Below are 25,106 nucleotides of genomic sequence, written 5' to 3' on the forward strand. Positions count from 1 at the left end.
AGAACTGCTGGGCAGTAAATAAAGGTGAATCAGTGATCCCTTCTCTGACAGTATGCCTTCAAAACAAATCCTCCTGCAACACCTGATTAAATGCTCCTGCTGCTTTCACTGACTGTGGTCTTCTGAGTTATGCTGCTTCTTTACACATTTTTTTTACTAGCATTCATTGCCATAAGTGTGAACCCAATGAGCTCAAAGAATCAACCTCTTGAAAAGTTTCACTCTTTACCTACCAGGCAATCAGATGCTACAGTCGTACACACGACTGCAGCTCCACACTCCAAACTTCTCATTTCTCTCTCATAAATGTAAGAGACTGGAAGACCTAACTCAGAAACTCAGAACTATTTCAGGACAATTGGTTTTAGGAGAAATGCAGCTTCAGTTAGCCCCATGAAAATGTAGTCGCATAGGAAACATAACTCCCAGGAGGAAGTGGTGTAAGATCATTATCGTCTCTAGACGTGTGTACAGGACACCGTATAATTTTGAGATATTTAAGGAATATCTTTGTTTGCATCATAATTTAGAATGTTTCTTCAACTGCTAATATCATTTGGCTCTGATGCAGCAGCTCTCTGTGGTTTTCAATGTTTTTTATATTCCCTGATATTTTTCTCTTGAATGAATGGATCGCTAGATAGCAAAATTAAATTTCCTACCAGTGAATTGCATTGCTATTGTTAATTACCTTTCACAGATCCCTCAGGAGTAGTCCAAAGATGCCTGGGGGTCTGTAAGATCACATCTAAAAACTATTATGATTCATGCAACAATTATTATTTATGTTCCCACAGAAATGCTACTTGAGACTTTGCAGGACAAATTAAAACACTCATTTAGCAGGAGCTATCATTATCTTAAAACTGAGGATAACTCAATCCATTTAGTAACTGAATGGCCCACTGGAAGTTAACAGCTTTATTCTTTGACTAACAAATAAATATGCTTAAGGCAGCTGCTCAAGAAACTAAAGAAGGGAAATACATGACCATATAAACAATGGTTGGCTAAACAGGTTTCCCATCCTAAGTTGCATATCCCATTGATGCTAAAAGAAATTTTCTTGTTATAGATGCTGGTTCACAAAATAGTATTTCATTGCAGTGGTTGAAGCTTAAGTGCATCAGTTCAGGTTGGTTTACCAAAAGGGCAAGACCGAGATATTCAAAGGTATTTATGTGAAAGCTCACAGAACACTTTGCGGCAGTTTAGTGCCTTTGAGAGCTTGGATTCTGTATGCATCCTTTTAGGTAACTCTAAACACACAAAGAATTACACAGGTTATGATCAACGCAGATTCCTACAGACATTTCTGAGGCATCATGTTAAACAAAACAGTTCATTTTGTACCACAAGGTTAAAAATTAATCAAGAATATTGATGGCTGGGCATCAGCCTCTGAAAGAACTCTCTGCTTGACTTCTTGTGGCACATGCTTTGTGAAAACACTGCTAGGAACTCTGCTTTTATCCAGAAAGAGCACAGAGCAAGAGCAAGGGTATGAAAGGTTATAGTCCTATTAGTGGCGCATGTCTCAAACTATTCATGTCTAAGGTCTTAAGTTTCAGTTGTTTGGATTTTTTACACTTTCTTTCAGAATATTAGTTTTGTTTTGTTTTAAAAAAGGGAGCAATGTGCTCCCTTTTTCTAAGTGTTTTCTCCCTCTATTTCCCTCAGATGCCAAGCACCAACACACAGCAGGAAATGGATGCTGAGCAGTATAAAAAAGAAGACTCTGGAAAGAAGGATATAGGGGTACACACATGATAAGAAGGTTTGAAACGTGGTTATCTATAAGTCTGCTTTATGCATATATGTTTTTGCTAGACATTTAATTGCAGATATTTTACAGGGTTTTTAAGTGAGAATGAGAAGCTGCACTCATTTATACTGCAGCAAGGCAAACCTTGTGTATATTCTTGTAGAACTAACATATGTGCTTTGGAGTGCTAATGTGCTTTCTCAATTGTTTTGCTTTTTGCTAGCTCTATTGACAGTAAGATTTGTGTAGTACTGTTGTACCCAAAGGTCATTATTCAAAACATTTTTACACAGCCCCTACCTTCAAATACAGTTAACATATGTTGACGCAGCTTCTATGCCAGCTATTGCGCCACAAATAATAGACAATTAAAAAGTTTAAAAATTAATAAATAGTGAACGGAATCTTCAGCTGCAGTTATTTTTTTGTCTATACCCACATGAGTATTTGAATGAAAACAAGCATCAGAACAAGGTTACGCAAGCTAGCAGCACTTCTCACAAACAAAACCCTTGACTTTTTGAAGGACAAACAGAAAAAACGGAAACAAATGTACACTACTAACATCAATATTTATATAACTATTGCATTATTGAGAGACCAGATGGGTAATTGTTGTAAGTTTTTACCCTAGATTTCTTGCATTCCTGTAAATTTGGGCTGAGAAAAGCTTAAAGGATTAGAAAGACAGTTATGGCGAGGCAATCAGTTCATCTTTATTGAGACAGCTAACAGGGTGTTGCTTCCCTATAGCAAAGTTGACACTTTAAGGGACCTAAAAAACTGCAGTACATTAACCTATAAAAAGAGGTGTGAAAAGTTGAGCCCTCTTTACATCCAGGTACAATGCAAAGACAAATACTTAAGACTCAGATTCTGCCTAAATAATTAGCGTAGTAAGAACATTCACTCCTAGGTATGGACTAAAAGGCAGATGAAATTGCCATCACTGCACCTGTGAAGACATGCACAAATAGAGTCAGACTGCTTCCTCAAACAAAGCCTGCAGTTCAGTTGCACAGGCATTGCAGGTGAGCGTGAAATGGCATTTTCATCATAATGATGAAGTAGGAAGGCATGATAGCCTGGCAGAGGAAGGAGAGAGCTAAGAGCAGATGTCCTGCTGCATAGCTTCAAAAATAAATATGAAAGGAACAACATCAAGAAAGTAGTGGCTCTGAGCAGGGTGTCTTGAGTGCCTTCTTGCAAGTCTGAAATTCTGGCATTCACTAAAGCATGAAAACCCTTCTGACAGTAAGCATTGAGCAGGTATTCTCCATGTAGGCAAGACTGGGAGTTACTGGGGAACCCTACGGATCAGCTTCCAGGGCTCCCAGAGTGAAAAACCTTACCTGGCATGGAGCATTGAACAGAATCACAGACTCAGCTGGGCTGGAAAAGACCTTTAAAATCATCAAGTCCAACCATTACGCCAGCACTGCCAAGTCCACCACTAAACCATGTCACTGAGGGCCTCCTGTACACAGTTTTTGAACACTTCCAGGGATGGTGATTCCACCACTTCCCTGGGAAGTGTGTTCATGAGACTCTCTGGAAGGCTGTAGGTGGAGTACACGTGCAGACACAAGAATACTTGTTTCACTTCAATTTCCCATTCCTGCCTTGCTCTATTCTGCATTTGTCAAGGTTGGGGTATTTGTGACAAAAGCAGGAGAATACTATTGGGTTATGTGAATTGCTGTGTTCACTATCCCTGAGTTTCTTTCCACAATCTCTTAGGAAAAGTCAATGCAATGAAGACAATGTGTTTCTCCTATTTTCTGGGGAGCACCATCAAGTCTCCAATTCGTCAAGTCTGAGGCAGAGAATACCTACCCAGGGTAGCTGAAATGTTGCTACCTGGTTATACTGTATGACTGGCAATACTCATCAGCTCTCATCTGAACGTACTTGAAAGAAGAGAATAATTGGTGGTAAAGAGGTGTCTTTCCACACCTTACTAATCAATTGATGAGGAATGAGACACACAATGCTAACAAGATAAAAATTGGTCTCAAAAAGAAAAAAGGAACATTCTAATCTATGGGGAAAAAAAAACAACCAAAAACCCCCAAACATTTTATCAGAAACCTTTCTAATACCAAATAGCATTGAGAAGAACTCAGATTTAAAATATGCAGACATGAAAATCCAGACCATCTCTAGCTTTGATGTGATTTTTTTCAGTTGTAGTCAAGCATGTATTTGGGACAGCAGCAGTTTCTCTGATTTATGAAGCCTAGGGTTTGGTCCACTGGCTTCAGGAGGAATTGATGGTGGCTGAGCAATGTTAAGCAACCTGCAAAACTGAGCTTTCAGAGAAGCGTTGAAATATACACCAGTGAGGCTGATTTTTCTCTCTGCCAAGTATACTCTATCTGTAATCTCTGCAAGCCTGAGGCTGTTCTCATTCTGGTTACAGAAGCGTTTTCCAACTGGATGGAGTTCTGAAGTCAGGTTCACAGGAACAGGAGTGAGGGCTGGTCACCGAGCCACAAATGTGGCTTCTAGGAATCAAATCCCACAGCTTGAGACTGAGGTTCAAAGTGTAGTTTTTTTCATGGATAATTAGCTTTAAGACCTTCCACTGTATCAAAGCACAGGACGTTTCCCAGTTCTAACTCATCCTCTGTTTCTAATTTCTTGACATACTGAAAACAGAAATCTGTTTAATCTAAAGTTCCTTATAAAAAATTGAGTAAACTTCTGTAAGAGAGGCATCAAGAACAGCAATGCATATCTAACAACAGAATCAAGTGCTTTGATGACTTTAACTTGAATCACCATGTTGATTGTTCATAGCTTGATCACAATCAGCCATCTGTAGTCATTTTGGAGGATGGCTTTCTTAAGTAACAAAAGACATCACATCCAAGCCAGAAACCCCCAATCAGACTGCAGTTAGTCGTTGGAATTAAATGGTCACTTTATGAAACAAGCACACAGTTTTTTGGAAGGCACAGTATTTTATTTCCTTAAATACATTTATTCAACAAAAAAGTTCCCATCTTTGAGCTAACTAACAAAACCAGTAAGGTACAAAATCAATATTTATACACTGAAACTGAAAACTAAAGGGTTTTTAGTATGCTGAACAGCAGAATATAGGTCCTTTTTATAAACAATTCCTACTGAAAAAGTGACAGCTCTGGCACAACTCACAGTAGGAAGGGGGAGAGGTAGGACACACTATTTTTTTGTTGTGGAGAAAAGTAGTCTTGCTTTGAAGAATGCATGTCAGAGAGATCATCCTTTGAACTTGCTCTTACAGAGCCATTTAAAATATTTCTGTGCAGCAAAAGACTTGTGGTGGAATATGTTAAAGTGCTCAGAATGGTGAAACAAGTAAGAGGGATTTTAACACTGATCTTACCTACACAGTCAGAAGGAAAATTGGGGCTGTTCAGCCTGGAGAAGCGAATGCTGCATGGAGACTTCATAGCAGCCTTCAAGGATCTGAAGGGGGCCTACAGAGATGCTGGAGAGGGACTCTTCATTAGGGACTGTAGTGAAAGGACAACTGGTAATGGGCTCAAACTTAAACAGGGGAAGTTCAGATTAGATATAAGGAAGAAATTCTTTAATGTGAGGGTGATGAGGCACTGGAATGGGTTGCCCAAAGAAGTGGTGAATGCCCCATCCCTGGCGGTGCTCAAGGCCAGGCTGGACAGAGCCTTGGGTGATATGGTTTAGTGCGAGGTGTCCCTGCCCATGGCAGGGGGCTTGGAACTAGATGATCTTAAGGTCTCTTCCAACTCTCTCTAGTCTATGATTCTAGGTTAGCTACTAGGGTGGACTCTGAAGCAACTATACCAGTTGAACTAAATTACCCTGAATGGCAGTATCTTAGTAATGCTTTCTATTTTATTCCACTGGTTAAAATTTCTGTAAAAAAGGAAACTCAGTATTACTTTAAAGTTTACAGATGAGATTAGGCAAAACCAGATGAGACTAGCAGACTACCACGTCTCATAATAAAACTCCAGTAAATCTGTCTGTAAGAAGTTCTAAAATGAAAATCAGAACCACGGAAGACTCTAACTACACTGGAGTTTGAATAAGGAAATTGAAACCTCATTCTCTACACAGAATATACAAATGTATTTCCATGCAATATCATTGCAGAGAAATAAAGCACACAGTGCTTGTACCCTTATGTGCATTTCTCAAGCTTGAATTTTGTGAAAACTGTGAATATCTAGGCAGACAGCAGATTGAAAAAATCTCAGTTGTAATTGAGCAATTACCAAATACTGGCCTGGGTTATTCTTCTTCATAATAAACTTCATAAGAACAAGCTCAGGAGGTGGAATTTTCTTTAAGCATCTATATGAGGCACTCTTATTCATTAAATCTCCCAATTTATATGAATTTGACTACCCAACCTACTCTCCAACCAGCAGAAAATATACTTCAAGCATTAGAGGAAGTCTCTAGGAGCCCAGGCAGGATGGCAGCCCTCCCTGAAAGAAAATATAATGAAAATATATTGAGGTGACTCCTACACTCACCCATATCCAATTGCATTCTTATACCAACAAAAAGGAGGGAAACTGCAAATAACACTGCTTATTACACAACAAATATTTGAGACCAAGGTGTCCTACTATCTGCTCTCACAACCCCAGCATAGGTCTAATTTGCATCAGCAGCTGTAAATAACAATATGCAACTAGATTTTTTGAGTGACCCCTTGGTTTCTGCATAGGAAAGAACTTGAGCATAAAGCCTGACTCCTGTTATCTTTTTTGGCCTTGTACCATTGTTTGGGGACTTCAGAAGGGCAGAAAAGAAATTTCCTGTATATATGGTCTGTGCTGATGAGGCAAGCAGGACAAATGAGAAGGGAATATATCTTTGCTGAAGGTGGAATATTATTCTATACTTAGTTCAACTTCAACTTCACATCATCATCTGTGGCCTTAAAAAAGGATAAATACTTTAATAGTCACACCAACCATAGAGTTAACAACATACTTAAGTACGTGGATTAGGTAAAGCCTAGAAATGTAAAAGATGGAAATTAAAGTCAGCTGTATGTCAGGCAGGATGCTCTATAAATACACGAGATCCCTCAGCATCAGACTGCTTCATCCTTTCTGCCTTCCTATAAAGATATCAATAAGGAAAATTCAAAAGAACAACAGATATTCAGAAGTACAACTTTATATCAGGTTACTACATTTCTCTGATTTCTGATATCTGATTTTGCTTTTATTTCATCAGCATATCTGAAGAGCCTTTTTGCTCTTCTGCAGTACCATAGTATGAACAGATAATTTAGTACGTAAATTAGAAAAAGAGATTTGCATGTACCGTAATACCAGCACTATAGCCTTTAAGACATCTGTCTTCTCTCTCAAATATTCCGATTGGCTGATCACATTTCACTTTCTCCAAGGCACAAATATTTTGGGGGTAATTCCTTTCTTTTTCCTTTAAATCAGATGCCACTTTGCTTTATTTTCAGCCTCCTTAAAGTGCCTTGTACCAGAATTATTTGTTAACTTAAATGAGTGCTAAGCAGAACAGGACATGGCTTTCTATTCTCTCCCCCACCACCAGGTTTCTCCAGAAAGCTGCAATAATTTATTGGTCTGTGACAACAAACTCTTGCTGTGTGTTGAAAAACAGGTATTTATTTATTGAAACTGATCCCTTCCCAGTAAATATTCGATGAATTGGTAAATTGAAGTCAATAAGCAAGCAAAAGCTACTCTTACTTGTACACTTCTGATTAATTCTCCCCATAACCACAGATATTTATTTTGACCCAAATGCTCTTAGACTGGATGAGATACAACCACTCTAGTAAGAAGGGCTTGGTTTCAAGTGCTGTACTCTCCCCCATTAGAGGAGGTGCTCTTGATCATCATCTAACAGTAACTGCTTTCAGCCCTAGCTTAACAAGTTTCCCCTAGAAAATGTGTGGTTGTCAACAGACTGCCAAAACTCCCTTTATGCCATTACTCCTGATTTTCACTGCCTATATAAACAAGCATCAATTGAAAGCCTATCTGGAATGAAGAGACATACACCAGGGAAGCGCAATTCCTGCCTTATTCACTGTGGCCAGAGTGGCTCACAGGCCTGTTAGCAGACTTTTGCAGGAAGGTCTTTTGCACCATGGACCAATACACTTACAGGCCCTAAATCTAGCATATAAGAGTGGCATTTCCAAGCAGGCAGCCCATTCAGGAAAGGCCAATTCAGTGCTGCCTGTATAAAATTTGCTGAAACATCATCTGAGGGTTCAGCAGAAGTGAAAGCGTTAACCAGAAATCTTGTATAAATCACATTTTGCAGGAATCACTCTGTTACAACAGATTGTGCATCACTATTTTTTCCCCACTCTTTCTGATACAAGCACCCTAGGCAAACTTTCTAATTAGAGCAGCAGATGTATGCAGTGCCATGTCTTTGTGAAGTTATTATGCCCAAACCAAATTTTGTCACTAGAAGCCAATAATTCGTTTGTCTACGAAGGGCTTGAAGTGGCTGTATCAATTATTTAAAACATACTAAGAAGAGGAATCCATTTAAAGTCTTCTGGGAAGCCCAGTTATAAACCAGTGCATGTTCAGATTTCATTCACAATATTGTCTTTTTAAAAATACAATATTACTAATTAAGGCTTAGTGCATTAGGCCATTAGAACTTGAGTGATTCATGACAGCATAACGATCCTGCTTATCATTTGTGCTTTAATTTATGGGGTACTAAGAAAAAAACAAAGGAAAAAAAAAAACAAAAAACCTAAGTAATTTGCAAAATTGAAACTCATCCAAAAATTGCTTGCAGTAATTTCTCCTGAAAAGTGATTTCACTGTGTCTAAGTGCTATGCTGGTAAGAAAATGCTTCCTATCAATAATTAAAGTATAATGAAAGTTTCATGTGTCAGAAGACACTCTCAAAATAGGGCTACAAAGAAGAATGTTGCTTTTCTTTTAGACCTTCCACATCTTAAAGCTCACAAAACCACCCTTTTCAAAGAAGCTTTTTAAATAAACTATTTAGAGAAATACATGACTATTCAAAGCACACTAGAAGTTGTAACAACAGTGAAAATTAACACAATTCTAACAGAAGTTGCAGCAGAAAATAAATGTCTATACAGTGCCAAGCATCCCTAACTGCCAAGGGTAGCCATGAAAGATGTGGAGAGTTACCATATGTCACGGTTATGAACAAAAGCATTACAAAGGGCATTAAAGAAGCCTGTTTTTCTACAAACTTGGGTTAATTTCTAGCATCCTAGCTGTCTACAAAGGTCCAGCCATTGACTGACTCCTGTGGTTGAAGGATGTCAAAGGTCTGCCTAAGGCTCACACCACAGACAATCTGCCGTTTCTTCCTTAGGGTCAGTGTCCTCCTCATCTGTCCAGATGAAGAAGAAACTTCTAGGGACTGGACTAGAGCTTTTCGGCCTCATGGTAGACGTGGCTGATGTCAGCAAATGGACACAAGAGTTACTGGGGACAAGAGGAGGAAGAAGCAGAGTGCCCTCAGCTTTTCAGAAAAAAACAGTTTAACAGTAATTTTGGCCACTGATTTAAACATGTACATCTAATACTGACAAAGGCAGAAGGTTAGCAGGATTTTCAGAGAGGTCCTTGGCATAAAATCCTTTTTAATATTGACAGAAGTTAGAGAATGAAATGTGTTATAGAGGGATTTCCCAACAGGTCTAAGTTTTCAGACAGCTGATCCCCCTGCTTCTTCACTCTAGTTATTATTGCGCTTCACTGTCTTCAGTGAAAGCACTTATGCTAGCAGGTGGAGGACCATCCAATCTCAGGATGGCCAGGTCTGCTGTATCCCGCAGGAGGAATAGTCCTTCCAGTGCCAAGGAGGCACCTTCACCACGACTTTGCTGTTCAGAAAGTTTGCAAACCAGCTTGCAAGTGAGATCTAGTATGTTGGATCAAAATCTTAAGCAGGCTAACCAGCAGAAAGCTAGCCCTCAGAACATGTAGGTACTGTGAGCACACTGCAGCCAGGACAGCTCAAGGAAGCCTGCCACGTTGCTGAATCACTACGTGGAAACACTATTGCAATGCAAACTCTGCATGTTTCCAAAGGGATGCTGGGCTCAGCATGCGTCCACCTAGGAGGTGACTGCTTCAAAAATAACTGAAGCTATTGTAGCCGGAAGAAGTAACTAAACCTCTAACTAAACATTTTTTATACTTCCATTTTAAATTGCTTAATATTACGAAGCTACTCTTCTAAGTGGCATTTAGGTGAACATCTAGATTGATGGGACTATTTATATAAAAGAATATTTCTCGTTGTGGTGAGAAACATTAAATTTGAACTAAACTCTCTTAGTCAGTCTCCCTTGTTCTGGCTATCTAATGGACAGAATCAGACTGGATTCTCCTGTATTCAAAGTCCATAACTTAGGAGGGAATCAGCAGTCCTTTTGAATTTTTTCCCCCAGCATCCTATTACAGGAATAGGAGGTTAGCCTTGCTGCATGGCAAACCCACTCTTTTCTAAAACTGAACAAGGACTCCTTGTTCTCCTGATCTTCCGAGAGCCACTACCTGTCATCCCCTGTGACTTCAGCTGCTCAAATAAACTTGGGAGTCTCTAATCTCTTCTCCACCTCTTCCCATGCGTATAATCAATCTGTAACTACAGTTACTGTTTAAAAAGTGTACAAAGTAGAGCTTCACCTCATGTGAACAGCTTAGGTCATCATATTTCGAAAGGTAGGTAACTTCACTAAACTGAAAACTCTCTTTAACAGCATCTCTGTTTAGCAGGCTGTGGTACACAAGTACTCTTGGTAACAGAGTTGCAGCAATTAGGCCTGGAGCCATCTGAAGATGTCACCCTGCTTTCAATACTCAAATACTTTGATCAGTCTTTACCATGTAGGAGCTTGGCATGCCATTATAAGGCCATAGCTGGCATTTCCAAGTTCTTGCATTCATCCAATTTTATCATGACTTGATCCTAAAAGTCAAAGTGAGTAAACCTTGGTCCACATCCTCCCTCCCTTCCCACTGAAAAAGCTGGAAATCTCTTATTTTGCTTTTCTTCATCTCCATTATCCCATTACATTTTCTTCTGGCTTTTTCTCTTTATATTATTCCTCCTGATTTATAGAACACCTAAAATTTTCCAAAGGAGGTAAGAATTTTCTTAAAGTTAATACAACCTTGTTGACAAAAGTGTTGACTTCCTTGACTTCTTTTTGCCACAAAAAATTAGTCCATAAATAATATGAGAGATGCCACCCACAGTTTGAAAACTCTTTTGACAGGGCTTTAGTAGAAACTCCAAACTGACCCTGTGCTGTCCCAGGAAATGCAAAGCTCTTACAAACAGATTATCTGTTATGATATTACTTGTTATGATACCTCTCCCTGACATGCTGATTCTTACCATAGCAACAGTTTATGGAAAAAAAAAATAGAAAATCGAAAAGCATCCAAAGCATCCTAGGAAAACATGTCACACTCTGCCTTGACATATTATTTTTCTTTTTGCCAGATAAATAGTTCCTTTTTAATAATAAAATAAAAAAATAAAAAAAAAAAGAAAAAGAAAGTTTGGTTGTGGAGGTTTTGGGTGTTGTTTTGTTTTTTGATAACAATAACATAAACAACAGTTTTGAGTGCATTGCTGCATTCTTTTCTGCCAGCATAAACATTCTGTTTTTCTGTGAGTTTGTACAAAGGACTACAGGCTTTTTCCTAGCCCCAACCTTTGTGCATCCACACGCTAGCAATCTACTCCCCTACACAGATCTTGAACCCCTTCCACACCCAGGTCTGCAGACAAATATGACTCAGAGCTTACTCCTACAAACACTCAAATGAGAAACTACAGCCCTGTTAGGTTAAATAGGACAAATCTAGTGCGTAAAGATATTTGCCCATGTAAGTATATATAAAACTTAATGCTGTGACACACACCCTTTTCCATGAAGGGATTGTCTACATCAGGATTAAAGGTTTCTCATTATGATAACATGCATAGTCATTCTGCAGGTGAGACAAATGTCAAGAGGCCCAGGTGAAAGCAGAAAGGACTATCTGGTGTTGGGCAGATAAGTTACAGTGCCAGCTGCTTCATTCACTGTGGAATTTTACTGGTTTAGATATTGCTTATTGTGGTATTACTGTAGCATTGCTGTATTAGATAATACTTCTTGTGATATTTTTAAATATTTAATAAATAACAGAACTGTATCTTATTCATCCACATTAATCTTCAAACAGATGATTAATGACCAGTAATATAGAAAGGTGGCTTTTTTTAAAATGACAAATGCAATAATTCCACATTAGGTAAATACTAACCTCTATGTATAACACAGTAACGTATAAAATAGTTGCATATACCTAAACTTGATAAACACTGATAGTCATATCAATCTAACTATACAGCATTCACCCTTCCACATGTAATGTTGGTTAAAACATTTCAAATATAGGGACAACGACTTCAAAGTTGCAAATTATTTAAAAGCTTAAATGTCATGACTTTACTGCTTGGGTTTTTTTTGGAGAAAGAACAGAAAAAGTGAACTGAAAATATAGAGTTGAATCGAGTCGAATCAAGTCAAACAAAATGGAATAAACACTGTTCCAGTGTTTGACCACCCTCTCAGTAAAGAAATGCTTCCTAATGCCCAGTCTAAACCTTTCCTGATGCAGCTTTGAGCCATTCCCATGCCTCTTATCACTGGATACCTATGAGGTGCAGGACACCCCTGCCCCCTCCACTTCCTCTTCCAAGGAAGCAGTAGAGGACTACCCCCCTCAGCCTCCTTTTCTCCAAACTAGATAACCCCAGTGTTCAGCTGCTCCTAGCAGGACATTCCTTCCAGCTCTGTCATAAGCTTTGTTACCCTTGCCCTTCTCTGGGCACATTCAAGGACCTTTACATCCTTCTTAAATTATGGGTCCCAGAACTGTACACAGTACTCAAGGTGAGGCTGAACATCACTTTTCAAAATAAAGCCATTTCAAGTAAACTAGAAAAGGACAGCCAATTGTATTTTCTGTCCCCTGTTTACATTATATTTCAAGGAATAAAAAAATTAGAAAATGAGTCCAGAATCAAAACTTACTAATTTCCATCTTCCCAAATGAAGTACAAGTGGTAAATCCACATGAAATTCAGTGCATTCTTGATTAGGACTATTAGATAGTCTGATTTGAAAATAATTTTGCTTAGAGCATAATGGCTACCTCCTATTTGAAAGGTTAATGCTTAGAATAGTGTATCATCTGTTTAAATGTTAAAGTATCAACTCTCACCAAATGAAATTTAATCCAAATGAGAAACAGGTTTGTTTCTTTTTTTTTTTTTCAAACTATAGACAAAGGTTCCTAAAAGGTCGTACTTGAACTATTTATAGTAAGAAACCACAACTAAGCCAAATGAAAATGAGTCTGCAAAAACTCCATGGAACATTACACACTGGAAGACCAAACCTACCCCCAAAGACAAATATGGGTAAGGCAACTGACATATCCCTCACTCTCTGAAGGTCAGTACTAAAGACTGGTTTAAGATTAGTCATCACACGAATGACGAGCATGACCAGAACCCCACTGTGTTTAACATTACACCATTGTCTATCATCCACAAGAATTTAGGAGTCCTCACCAGACCTGAGCTCTGTCAGGCAATAACTGTGCTGTTTAAGCGTAACACAGGAAGACAGCAAGCAGGACTGCTCCATACCTTGCGGCAGTTAAAGGCCACTGAAGCTCAAGTACAAGATCATACCAAGAACAAAGTAATATAAGCAAGCCATGAACATATTTAAGGAGAAACCAGTTTACTGAAACAGCTTCCAAAAGGTAGTATGGGACCTAAAAAAAAAATCCCTAAATAGTTGTAAGAAGGAGTTTGACCAGTGCATGAAAAGAATTATATGATATCTTGGCTGCAAGAGAAAGAGACTGAAGTGGATAACCAGAAGAATCAGTTATATCTTCTTATGAGTGCACAATTCTCTATAGGTATACCTAAGGGGAGAAAAATAAGCATTTAAAAAGTATGCTATGAAACAACACCAGAACCCAAGATAAAAATAAAATCTAAGATCATCAGCTAGCACTGGTGATTTAGTAGAATTTTAAAATATTTTATTTAAATAAGTTAGCTGAAATTTTAAAAAGTGCATCTTTTATTCTAGTCTAAACAGTTTGCTTCATCTGCCAGCATTTTATTTCTCACAGGGCTGGGTAAACTATTCTATTTCAACCCTTTCCTTCAAAGAGTGAAATCCATAATGTCATTCTCTGTGTGTGTGTGTATTTGAACATATTCTAATTTCCCCATTTAATATAAAAAAGAAAAAATCATTAAAAAGATAGTAAATAAGACCTAGGAGCTTTATATTTCATTCATACAAAACATTTTCTAATCTCTGTCTCATTTTCTCTGAAAGCATTTTATTCTGAATGTCTTTTTATTTCTCTATATTGTTTCTTCTTTTTCCAAGAGAAACTTGAAGCATACATTACCATTTAAAAGTAAGTTTAACACATGCTGCACATGCACATTGCAGGTGCACTTATGAGCAAAAAGAGGGAGAGTCATAAATACTGGATTAATAAAAAACAGTACAAGTCAGTATGAAATATGCTGGAGCTCACAAAGGAGGATGTGAGTCCCAGCTACCTTTGGGACTGCTGAGCACTGGACTTTGTCATTCATGACCCAATGAGGTAAAGTAAGCTGCACGTCACAGGCACTGCTTTGCTCAGCAGGGGACATGAGGGACATGGTATGGTACTCCTGGAGCCTCAACCACACTGTTCCAAGGGAAAAGCACCCAACTTGATCATTATTAAGGACTACATCAGCAGGCCTGCCTACAGATGCTGAATTAAATACACTGGCAACATAAATATTGGATTTTGTAACTTTAAAATGTTTGAGTTTTGCCTCCTAAGTGTTTTGAGCATATTTTTACTTTTGCATGCAGCCATCTAAACAGCTCACTCTAAATCCTGTCCCAGGTGGTTTCTTTCTCTGCTTTATCATTCCAAGTCCTCCTTGCCAGACTCTCTTCTAAATAATTCCTAACTCAGAATCTCACCAGAAATTTCAGACCAAGAACACAGACCCATCATAAGTGTAAGCATTTTATGCTGCCTTTTCTTCTGTCTGCTCCCCGCCTCTTTGCCTTGGCAGTTGTAAATGTTGATATGAACAGTTAGTCAGCTGGATCAAGGACCTGATCAGGATAAATACTTCTTTTTTCATATTACCAGTTGCAGCACATCATTGGGAGGAAGGAAGGAGGAGTGTGCAGGATTTCCTTTGCAGAAGCAGCTGGACTCTAAACCTACTTAAGCTGATCTTGAAACTATTTAAACTGATATTATACAGCTCCCTTCCAGCCTGCCTTTTTTGTCTTCTACCATTAATTGTGCTGTCTTTCTTCCAAACCAGCTTCTCTCTCTTATACTTGTCTTGGGCTTTTTCTCTTTTGCATTCTGTTAATCTTATTAATTCCATTTCTGCACAATGCCTTTCCCTCTTCCATCCTCTCTCTTGAGAACTCTCCCATTCTTACTTTTTTGCATTTTTGCTTAGAAATGTACTTTGTAACCCTGTTGCTAAATCCTTTCCTTGATTCCAGCTACTTTGCTATCCTTGATTTTGCCTCCCATTGCTTACATTTCCAGGCTGCATGTATAGGTGCCACATACAAGGAAAATCTGAGTGAGAGTGCAAATTTAGAAGCTGGTTTTAAAATTTTGGCCTTGAAGATCTAGCCTGAGCTTGCCTTTGCAATATGCCCTGGAAAGATCTCAGAGGAGTGGATGATCTGATATTATCCATATGGCACTGCAGATTCAAAAGAATCACAAAATCCTCTCCTTCCCAGATTCTTCTGTATTGCCAGGCAAAGGAATCATGCCAATCACAAATGCTAATACAAGCACCAATTCCCAGTCAAAAAGCATAAGCAGTCTTAAAACTAAGCCAGGAAGAGTCAAATGTCTAATACTTTTCCACTCTCTAGCCTACATTACCACTGAAAGCTTGCTAAAAAAAGAAGAAAAATATATTATCCTCTCCTAGTCTCTCATTTTACTATTACTGCTGCTTAATAATTTGTCTATGTACTACAAAACCCAATGGGGTGGAGGGGGAAGGAGGTAGAGGGAAAGGCTGCTGTAATGGCTAACTAGTTAATGTGTGTAACAGAATCATAGAATGGTTTGGGTTGGAAGGGACCTTAAAGATTATCCAGGTCCAAACCCCCTGCCACGGGCAGGGACATCTTCCACTAGACCAGGTTGCTCAAAGCTCCATCCAGCCTGGCCTTGAACACAGCTTCTCTGGTCAACCTGTTCCTGTGTCTCACCAGTACCTTATCTCTGACATGTAAAGAATTACCTATGAAGTATACATCAGCTTCTAGAATTTATAATGTATTTTTATATTATGTGAAAATCAAAATATAGACAAAATAAATTCTTGCACATAGATGGACATCCAGCTAAAACATTACGTTTGAACTATCATATACAATTAATTTATATAAAATGTTCCTATATTTAACAACTTCTTTATTTAGAACACAGAATTTAGAAGTGAGTTTCAATATATTTCATCCTGCCACAGAATTGAGCAGTGGCGTGTTGCAGAAATCAAGTGAAAGTGCCAAGGAATTTTGGTCTAGTGATGCAGACTGTCTGGAACATGAGCCATCTCATACAAGATAGGTTTCTCTGAGATAATAAAAAAAATAATAATGATGATTCTTCACACCTTCCCTGTTGTCAGTGTTCAACGAGCCCGTTTCTGAGTCTCTCACTCAGGCAAGTAATCCCACTGAAGTTGAGAAACTATTTAACATGAATAGAAATTGCTGAATTTAGCCTTAACTACACTATGTGTTTCTACAAGTAGCATCACACAAACCCCACATTCAGTGCCACTTTAGGAGATGTTTGTTGAAGCCACAAGAACTCCCAAGTCACAGATTGTGCCTCTGCAATGATTAAGTGCAAGATAAACCTTAACTCTGAATTTCCCAGGACACCATATTTTCCTTGTATAAATCATTCCCCAAAAGGTACACAAATGAAACAAGACACTTCTCCATTGGTATCACAACAGGAGATGGAACCATTCACAATCTTACCTAAATAAGTGTAACACTTGCAAAGTTCTCCTTTTCTACTCCTGTTCCAGCCTCTGCTGGACTATATAAATTTCATTAGGATTGCACACTGCTGGTAAGCCCCTGGGATTCTGTTATGTACAGAAACAGCCCTTAAGTCCAAGGAAGCTTAGAAGTACATCATGGACCCATGCTGACCTCTCCTCCAGAAAGACAGACTCGTACTTCTTTCTGAGGGGTTTTCTGAGCCCACCTGAGCACCCTATTTACTTCCTTTTTACTTCCTGTCTTTCACCACACTGTCATTGAGTACTGGTGTATCTCTACCCAGATTACTGGAGCAGCCATCATGACCTAAAGGTATTGCCCCAGATTGCTAAGGCTAGCGTGTAGGTGTTTTATACTGAAATCACCCAGGTGAAATGATGGCAATGGTATGACTGATAAGGAAACCATACATTTATGGCTGGTTTATTCTCTACCACTTTGATTTACTTAAAATTTTCATATTTTCACTGCTTTACCTATTAAACTGTCTTTATTACAACCCATGATTTTTCTCACTTTTACCCTTCTGATTCTCTCCCCTATCCCACTGGGGAGGGAGTGAGCAAGAGGCTGTGTGGGCTTAGCTGCCAGCTGGGGTTAAACCATGACGATATGGCATTTATATTAACGTAAGAATGATAACAACCAGTCATTAAGAGGGCTAAGTTCTCATCATTCCTCAGTGGTCTACCCTAAAAGCTCGTTATGAAACTAAACTTTTTTTTTTAAATGCATCCAAAGGAGACCATCCAAAATTATTAATAATAAATCCCTTTGTAACTATTATTAAGCAAACTAAGAGACAAATTTTAGTCAAATAAAGTGTAGTCCTGAGCAACCCACACCCCCCAAAACCAAATGAAAAGAACAAATTAAGGGTTTTATCTGTCAATTACAGAAAATAAGCATTTTGATTCCTTGTAGCCTATTAAGTGTCCACTGCATTTAAATATATCTAACACTTAGATATATTAGATAATAATGCATGGATGTTGCAAGGTAAACAGATCCATAATCGAAATGACTGGATTCATACACTCTGTTAAAAGCATTGCCTGTTAGCAGAAATCAGTTGTATGTTATATATTTTGCCCTATAAACAAAGCTTAGTTACTGATACCACTGCAGAACTGGAAGAGGTACCCAGTTACAAGCATGGAATTACAGCAGTGGATCAAATGGGGTCTCACCCCACTTCAACCAGGAATTAACTGGGCAGCTCCAAGCAGATCCCAGAGTACAGAAGTGGTCATGGGCTCTTACGAATACTGAGTCTCATTCCAAAAAGAGCATTCTCTTTGAATTACTTCTAAAAATGTGTCTCCTCTCCGGAAGTATGAAATCTCATATTCCTGTCAAGCAAATTCTGACTGTTTTACCTACAGTGCCACAGCTATTCTTGTATTTGGTTAGAGCTAGTGGAAGATGTTACACTGTCTTAGCCAAAGCTAACAATAATATTTTTTTCCCCCTTTCTACAAACACTTTCTCCACACAAAGCAGCCTCCAGCCTACACAGGCAGGTAGGGTATAATAGCTGGATGCAAACCTAGGGAAAACTGTTGTAAATGGAAATATACTACAAAGAAGAAACACGGTAGCTGGAGACTCTCCACAATTATTTTCCATTTGACCTCCTACAAACAATTGTCATCAGGGAGCTGTGTTAGCATTACCAGACTGTAATTAAGCCTCCCATATCTAATACAAAGGGAAAACCAAGCAGATCACTGAACGCAAACTACAAGACAGAGGTTTTTCATACTGTTACGGGTGAGGAAGTGACTTGTTTTTTTTAGCCCTGAAGTACACAGCCACTCCAGCACCAAATAGTTAGACACTCTGCTTTCCCAAGAGCCATGCTCCTCCTTTCCCTGCCATGCTCCAGCAGTTGTAACCCCTGACACTCATTCGCATTCACTTAGACTGGGAAGGTAACTGTAGCTCAGCACCTGGCTCTTCAGTTATACATGGCTCCCAGGAGGAAAATACTAATTTTCTTCTGTGTGTAAGGAAGTGCAGCAGAAAAAAAAAAAAATCTATTTTATTACAAAAAGTGTATTTCTAGCAAACAAAAGGCAAATAAAAAACCAGCCTCGCTTAAAGTAACCTCATTCACCTAAACATTTTAAAATTACAAATATACACTCAGACTGAAACTCACACGTAGCACCATTTAAAACTGGTACAGAAAAAGGAATTTACAAAGAAAAAATGGATTAATTTGCTGTCAGATGGGTTATGCCACTGCTTTTTAATGTATACTGTGATTAAATTCTGCATGGGTATAGATAATACTGCCTCACCCCATCCTCAAAAATCCCAGGCAGCACTGTGATAGGCTTAGTTTCCTTTGTTAAAAATTTAAGAAAATCTGGGATCAACATAGCCTCCTCAATAAGTATGACCAAATGAAACAGCAATTTTGCCCTGCAATAAAATGATACTGAAACTGATAGGTATTTGTAGTTTAGGACAAGACAAAATATACATGTTCTGCCTCTGTAGAAGCACCACATCCACAGAATAAAAACTCCTTGGAATAAGCATTACAGACCAATATTGCAGTATAATACAGTACAATAATACAAGAAAATAATTTCAGCTGGCAAGCAGTAGAGAGATCCCACCTTACTTTTATAGCAAAAAAGCTCCACAAAGAGAGTGACTTCTGAACTCTCTCTCCATTACTTTGTTTATAGCAGTTCACAGCTTTATCAGGCTTGTTTCAAGAGAAAAAAAAAAAAAAAAAGGCTTTAGAGGTGAATAAATCCAAGGTTTGAGGTTTTATCCAAGCCTCAAAACATAAATCAAAGGGATGCTTAATCCAGGGTAGTACATTACAAAATAACCTAAGTGTTGGTGTGCTGCCATTCATGTATGTGGGAACGACCAACAGATCAAACTCAGTGTTAACCTTGGTTCAGCATTTTCATATCCATCTGAAAGCGCTCTAGTCTTTCAGTTGTTATGATAAAAAAGCACATGACTTGTTCTTATTTTTTTTTTCTTTTCTGTATAAACATTCCACCCGTTTTTTTCCTTCAGCAATGTCAATAGCTAATCAACCAGTGTAAGGAACTTAGTGCATAGCTTTTAGCAGTGAACACTGCTTTTCATAAACAGCTAAAGGATACCAAGAGAATTCTCTTTAAAAGCCCAGGAGAAAAAGAATGCTAGAAGTTTTCCATTTCCTGACACATTTCAATATTGCTGTGGTAAAAGAAAACATTTACTTCTAAATATACTAAATGCATCCAATGTAAAATCTAAACAAAACGAGGCATTGCAGATCTGTTGTCAATTGTGTCCTTTGGAAATATCCTAAATCCTGACATGCTGAGGTTAAAACATCTTGATGAATGCTGAGCAAGAGTAGCTCCTAGTGACTTCAGTAGTTGTGGGTATTTCAGCCTTCTCTGGATTAAAATGAGGAGGCATGATTTTTATCAACAGAACAAGAGCTCTCCTGTGCCACATGTGAATTTAACAGCAAACTCTTATCAAATCAGAAAAATTGGACCACATCATGTGTTTAGCCAGTAGTCAGGGTTCACCAGAACAGCAGCTGACAGGATAACGTGCATCACCCTCATTTTTTTATTTAAACTGCTAACACACTGTGCTGGTTCTCCATCTCTTTTTCTCAATCCTGCATAGCTTCAGGGATGATGTACAAAGCACATCAGGTGTTTCTCCCCTTGCTGCTGCTATCAAGCATTAGGAATGGCACAACTCACTCAAAGCATGCTTCCTGCTTTCACTACATCAATCAGCCACAGTAGAAAAATAGAAAAATCCCAAGGCAAACTTGTGTAAAATTATATATTTTAATTTAGGCTAGCAAGAAATGATGGAATGACTTGATAGCACATGACTACTTCCATGACAGCTCTTTTTTACTGAACGTCATCTATGCAGCATGTGGAAAGATAGGTTATTTCAGAATTGGCATTAACTAGACAGGCAACATGCATGTTTCCGTATCCATACAGCATGAAGACCTCCAAACGCAGATGACAGAAACCTTTTTAGCGCATTTGTAAACTTTTAGATGCAAAAATGATTCAACCTGCTAGAAAACTATGTATAGAAAGTGCTCCTCCAGGTACTTTGGAACCACCAGCTTTCATAAACAAATTCAAGTTTCACAGAGGAGTGTTATAATTGAGCTCTGAATATTTGACACTGTGTATCATTGCAAAGCCAGTTTTCCTCCCAAGTTCTTAAGCAAGATCCCGTGTGCTTTGCAACAAGCAGGGGAAATGGGAAAGATCCATGAAAAAGATCCATGAAAAAGAGCTACGGGCTGTTTTTATTTCTTTATATTAAGTGATATTTTGCAAGTGGCACCCTGCAAGTTGTGCCTTAACTCCTTGTTAAAATTCAACTAAAATCTGTATTACCCCACTCTATACACATAGGTAAAATACACAGTTGAAAATCTATGAAACATATATTACTTGATTGATTCTGAAGAATAAAGCATTCCCCAGCAGATTTATTTGTTTACTGTACATCCACAGGACCAGTTAGCTGGAGAGCTGAAGAAAGAAAAACTGTCTAAAACAACTTTGGAATTGGGAAGTAAACCAGTCTGCAATGCTGCTTCTGGCTGGCCAAACCAATGTTTCATCTTTTTCTCAGTGAACACTAATATGCGACAGCAAATGATCCATTAGGTCTGGATCACAATGCTATTTTCCCCACTTATCCCTGGAATAACACTGTCTCGGACTGCTGGAGGAATAGAAATGCCATCAATTCACGTTAGCCCTAAAGTTTTCCCTCACAGCACTCCTCTGCTGAGAAGCCAGGAGACGAATGAGAGCCATCACCTTGAAGGTGCCAGTAATGAACTATGGAAAGATGTCCTGAAGCGCAAGGGACCCAACTCTGTGGAGAGCTCTGTAGCTTTCCTGCATCCCTGACCAATTTCTCCGTCAGCACCCTCTGCTGTGCTCCTTGCACTATGTACAATGACTGTTTTGGAAGCTTTATCACTCACCATCCCATAAACATACAATACAAATGCACTTCACACATACATATGCACACACACTCGAGACACACATGTACACGCACACTCGCTCCCCGACATCACATGCAATTCTTCCCAAGTCCCCTGTGTATTGCTTAAAAACAGAAACCAAGCACATACACACTAACATCCCCCCCAAAAAAAACAAAATAAACCCCAAACAAAACAAAAAACAACCCAAACCAAACTAACCCCAAACGCCCAAACCAGTAAACAAAACCAACAAAACACACAAAAAGGAGGAAGGAATGGGGGGGCAGAGGGAGTAAAGGAAAAAAAAGCTTTTTTTTTTTTTCCTGCTGTTGCTGTGGCTCCCAAGCATGTAATGCTAAGGAAGAGTAGTTCCACACTTTCATCAGCTAGCTACATCCTTGGGATGAAAGGGAGCAGACCGGAATGATGCTGAGGCTGCATAAGGGAAAATAAGGTTTTGCAAACATGCCTGACTCCCAGCGAAATTATCTCCTCCACATCCCCTCCTCCCTAAAACCTACCCTGAACGGGGGAAGGGGGGGGGGACGACAAAACAGAACAAAACAAAACAAAAACAACAACACATAAGGAAAAAAGTGATGAAAAGACACAACTCACCTTAACAAGGGGTGTTGGATGGGGTCAGAGAGGAGGAAGGGTATATAAAAAGATCTATTTTTAGCAGAGGTTGTGATAGTATTGAAACACACAGACACAGGGTTTGGAAGCAAGGGAGAAGAGTATAAAAAAAACGAGGGGAAGAGAAATTATCAAGAAGGTGCAAGTCGGTCTGGCACGGGAGAGAAGAATCCCCAAGGAAAAAATAAAAATAAAACAAAAAAAACAACCACAAAATGCCAAGAGGAGCAGGAGGGAGAGCGTGGCGGTGCCGGGGTTTTGTTTTGTTTCCCTTCGCTGGGGGGGCGGGCGGAGGCGGCGGAGAGGGGGGGTCGCGCTTTCGGCGAGGAGCCCCTCGCTGCCTCCCCGCGACCGTCTCTCTGCCCGGCGGCTCCGGGCGGCCGGGCTCGCTCCTCGCCCGGCTCCGGCGGCGGCGGGCGCGGCGCTCTACTCCCGCGGCTCGCTGGGGCTCTGCAGCCGCGTTCACGCCGCCGCCGCTGCCGCTCCTCGGCCACCCCCGCGCACCGCGCTCCCGCCGCCGCCCGCGGGCGCCCCCCGCAGCCCGCCGCTACGGGCCGGGGCGCTGGGACGCTCCGGGGCAGGGGCGGGACGGCAGCGGTGGGAAGCAGCGGGCAGGGGTGGGGACACACGAACACACACACACACACACACACACACACACACACCTCTTCGCGGTGGGTGCCGGCCGCGGAGAGGGACCCGCAAGGGGTAAGTGCCGGTGCGGCGCCCCAGGGACCCCGCTGTGACACACCGCCGGGACCCCCGTGTCCCTGCCCGGCGCCTCGGTGCAGGAGCCAGCTCGCCCTCTGGGCTGTCGAACACCCTCCCCTCGCCCGGCGCCCGCGGGGAACGGGAGCTCAGGTCTGGGGGGGCGAAACTCGGGCACGCTGAAAGGCGACGGGCGTTTTACCAGTGGCACGTAAGTGTCGCTCAGTGTCATTGAGAGAAGCCCCAGCAACAAGCTGGGAGCCTGAGAACTGTACTTACTTCCATTAAAAGTAGTAAAACTGCATCCAGCTTTGCCTGTCATACTGAAGCGTGGTTTACAGGTAGCGGCGCCAGCAGATGATGGTCATTTCGTGATCCAGCTGGTAGCTACTCCAAGGATTTTGTTGATAAGGACCATCAGAGGGTCACTTTGTCTTAAGCAGCTGCCAAAATCCAGCAAACATTTAGATGTTAGGGAAACAACCTTTTACCGGGCTTATCACCCCCAGGAATACTCTCCAACTAAAAATAAATCCTGTGAATGTTGTTTTTAAGCAGATAAATATAAAAACTTCGGAAGCCCATTTGCGTTTTCATTGTCTAGGTTGAAACGAGTCAGGGAATGAAGTGGAGAATTTAAGTGCAGAGAAATAAACAGGATTTTTAAAAGTATTATATTTATCTATGGTGCTATTACCAACCATATGTAAACATGCCTGTTTATGACTTGTGATTCGGAATTGGCATTGTCCCATAAATGATGAGAGCAAACGCAGGTCAAGCTGTTGGATCCACAGCTTGCAAATGATATACAAGCTGTGCTTCGGCACCACTGTTACACTGAGATAAGCAGGAGTGCATATAGTAAATAGTAGAACGATATGCTCCTGTATGTAAATCGATGCTAAGAAAGAAAGACACTTCCTCAAAATAGTACCATTTGTTGATGACTGGAAGTAGATGAAACTATGTGGAATGAGAGTTTGGATGTACTGGGGTAGGCAGTGGTTGCTTCTAATTACTACTAGCCTTGGTACCCACAGGGAGGACAGTGGATGAACCAGCTGGCTACAAGAGGACTGCAGGCATAAAAAAAAAGATAACAATTTCATTATCCTGTATTTGAGCTCCTTTACAGCAGAGGAACTGGAGGAATAATGAGCTTTCCAAATCTCTCATATGAAGTAGAAATAAAAGAAAAGTATGTTGTTCCTTTAGTGAGCTTCTTGCAGGAAGTGAGCTTCTCACAGGACTCAGAGGAAGATCTTCTGTCTCAGTGCAGGTTCAACTTCTGCCCATTTTTTCTCCAGTTTCCTCTGAGAGCCCAATTGTTCAGCAGTCTAATGACTGCACCCAAGAATTTACAGGGTTTGGATCACATTTCTCTTTTTAAAAAGTCAGATATCTATAGAATTATTCACAGCCACACAAAGGGGAGTAAAGACATTGGAAATAAGCTCTGTGCTGCTTGAAGCCTTGATTTCCACAATAACGAAGTTGGGAAAATGTTTTATAGGTTAAAGTGGAGGTAATGTTAGTGAATATTTTCTTTAATTTCAGTTCATTTTCAAGAAGCTGCATCTCAGTTAACGTGCATTTACATGAACTCTCATTGACTACTATTATTTACGAATCAATTTGCACTGTTGCAAAAGTGCCAATTTACTGTAAAGCACAGGTCTATCCAGGATGAGGGGCAAGGCTCTGAGCATTACCAGTTCTCTGAGCCACTCTATTCCCGGTAATATCAGGGCAGTTTTTATTGTCAATTATAACTCGTGGCCCTACTGACTTTCCCATATTTGCACAGACCTAT

General features: G+C 39.9%; 1 protein-coding gene across 11 annotated transcripts in view; it reads right to left on the minus strand.

Annotated features, from left to right (window-relative positions):
- Positions 1 to 23,045, minus strand: part of LOC130606614 (poly(rC)-binding protein 3-like) — a 499,829-nt gene extending 476,784 nt beyond the window's left edge. For 2 of the 11 annotated variants that reach the window (XM_057423125.1, XM_057423121.1), the window contains exon 1: positions 22,562 to 23,025. The gene's annotated coding sequence lies outside the window, so the exon portion shown is untranslated. Of the gene's footprint in view, positions 1 to 22,561 lie in introns of all 11 variants that reach the window. The other 9 variants (XM_057423114.1, XM_057423113.1, XM_057423118.1 and 6 more) reach the window with 7 other exon arrangements.
- Positions 23,046 to 25,106: the final 2,061 nt, after the last annotated feature.

Source organism: Pezoporus wallicus, unplaced genomic scaffold, assembly GCF_028554395.1.
Source record: "Pezoporus wallicus isolate ANWC-B61680 ecotype Strahan unplaced genomic scaffold, APGP_CSIRO_Pwel_v1 contig_749, whole genome shotgun sequence".
Taxonomy (NCBI): domain Eukaryota; kingdom Metazoa; phylum Chordata; class Aves; order Psittaciformes; family Psittacidae; genus Pezoporus; species Pezoporus wallicus.